Source organism: Musa acuminata, chromosome BXJ3-2 (genome assembly GCF_036884655.1).
Source record: "Musa acuminata AAA Group cultivar baxijiao chromosome BXJ3-2, Cavendish_Baxijiao_AAA, whole genome shotgun sequence".
Lineage (NCBI taxonomy): Eukaryota > Viridiplantae > Streptophyta > Magnoliopsida > Zingiberales > Musaceae > Musa > Musa acuminata.
The window spans coordinates 5,001,814-5,003,982 of record NC_088350.1 but is presented as its reverse complement, the minus strand read 5'-3'; the positions used below and the strand labels follow the sequence as shown (position 1 = coordinate 5,003,982).

The 2,169-nt window shown below is 40.0% G+C and overlaps 1 long non-coding RNA gene and 2 other non-coding genes across 3 annotated transcripts; all 3 read left to right on the top strand.

The window, feature by feature from the left end:
* Positions 1–281: 281 nt before the first annotated feature.
* LOC103974382 (uncharacterized) lies at positions 282–984 on the top strand. The gene is made up of 2 exons (XR_670902.3): positions 282–449; positions 524–984. It is a non-coding gene; the product is annotated as an uncharacterized LOC103974382 (long non-coding RNA).
* Positions 773–847, top strand: LOC135632174 (small nucleolar RNA R66). The gene has a single exon (XR_010494629.1). It is a non-coding gene; the product is annotated as a small nucleolar RNA R66 (small nucleolar RNA).
* LOC135632184 (small nucleolar RNA snoR118) lies at positions 898–982 on the top strand. Its single transcript, XR_010494639.1, has one exon. It is a non-coding gene; the product is annotated as a small nucleolar RNA snoR118 (small nucleolar RNA).
* Positions 985–2,169: the final 1,185 nt, after the last annotated feature.

The window sequence follows — 2,169 nt, the reverse complement described above, 5'->3', positions numbered from 1 at the left end:
TAATAAATATTCAAAAGATACAGAAATATCCGACAAATTTGAATTAGCTGGCAAAAAACCTGATGGATGGTTAAGTCCCAAAAAAAAAAAAAAAAAAAATAAAATGAAGACTCTTCTTTTTTATTTTTATATAAATACGAAAGTCAAATGGATTTAGGAATTTTGTTTGGTTGGTTGGACGTGGGTCATGCATGGTACGCTGGGAAATGTATAATAAGTGGACCGGTCCATTTGGACTTCACTTTTGACTTTGTGCCTTCTCATCCACCTGTCGTGTCACTTCCGTAAATTAGTACGACCACATAACCCGACTCTTCAATCCTTTCAAACCCTAATTTCTGGACTCAAAGATCTATATATATATATGTATTTGTAGATGGGGATCGGGAGATGTGAGAAGGGCCTCAGCTAGGTTGCAGCGAGCGGCAAGCAGTGACCAGAGCTCCTCTGTACCTCGTTTTGCTTTGTTTTTTATTTATTATTATTTTTGGCTACAGAGATGGTAATACTGCTCTTCCTGTAGGAGAGAGAGAGAGAACGAGCAAGTGGCCTTCTGATTGCCAATCTCTATGTGTACGATCGAGGAGGTTGGCTTTTCGAGAGGGCTAAATTGGCTTCGCGAGGAGATGCTGAGTGGCTTCGCCCCCTTTGTTCCGCAAGGTGCAGCGAATAATTTCTCCGAAATTTGTCATTCCCCCTCGCTCTTTCATCGTCAAGATTGGATTTTTCTTCCTTTTTGTCATCTCTTCTCTCAACGATTGGTGTTATTGGGTCCGATGATGGCATGGAATCTTTGAGACCTGATCTTTTTCATCTTGGTGAAAACCATAAGCATGTTTCTGAGGACCCACTCCTGTATGTTCAATTTTTTTTTGTTTTTTTGTTTTCTCGTTTATACTGGATGATGAAATGCACTGGGCTCCGACCAGTTCTTCTGTTGTTTTGAAGGAAATGCACTTGCGTAGAATGCCTTGGCTGACTTCCTCTCCTCTCCTCCCAATTACAACATAATCTTTATTTTGTTATAATTTCTGACACCTTTGTTCACCATTATCTTGTTATGATTTCCAAACTATCTTACCATCATGATCTAATTAAATCTGCACTGCTGCATGATCTTTGCTTTTCTCTCTTTATAAGAAGATGGGAAGGAGTGAAATATATCGAAGGGTTTTATAAAAAAATATATATATATAGAGTCGTATAGGAAGGTCTAACTCATTATTCTCAAAAAAAAAAAAAAAAATTGGATTCAAAATCTATGCTTTCAAGAATTATTAAACGTAGTGATCGATTTTGAATCTCGGATTTTGATGATGAAATCAATTAGTGAATTGTTTGACCTAATTTATGTGTTGAGATAAGTGTATAGGATAAACTACGATAGCAGTAAGACATAAAGCAGATGATGGGCCGAAGTTGAAGATTCGGACGATGTACCAGAAGTATATCGGGAGCTCACCGAGAGTTCATCGGAAGTTCGTTAGAGGCTCATCGGAAGATCACCGAGAGCTCGTTGGAAGATTGCCGAGAGCTCGTCGGAAGTTTCGTTGAGAAATTCGCAGGAGGTTCGCTAAAAGAAAAATCGACATACCGGACTAATTGCTTGCCTTAATCGTAGTTAGAATATTAGTTGAGTTAGGATCGGGAGGTAATCCCACTAACTCGGTCAGGGTCAATTAGGCCCTTAATACGGTTGAATTTGGTCAGATTGAACAACCCATTCAGCACTTGAAATCACGGCTGGTGATGGCATCGCCTGGCAGACCCGATCTCCCAAGTGTTCTGGGCGATGGTACCATCGACAGTTAATGCTACCAGCGATGGTAGCATCCCTGTCAGGCGGTCGTACCACCCAGTGTCAAGTGTCAAGCGGTGGTATCGCCCAATAATGGTAGTGGTACCATCAGTACCTCGAAAAACTTGGATGAGACATTTTTTGGCTCTAATTTTGAATACATTGGTGCCTATAAATACCTCACCTTTTTCTGTATGAAAGGGTACGAAAGAATTGACATAATCTTGAATTTTTGAAGTGTTAAAGTGTTGTAAAAGTGCTTGAGTCCTCCTCCTCCTTTTCTAAGTATTGAGATCATTCAAGAGAAGTGTGAGACTTGTAAGGATTATCTCCTACACCCGTGAAAAGGAGAAAGCGCTGTAAAGAGATGG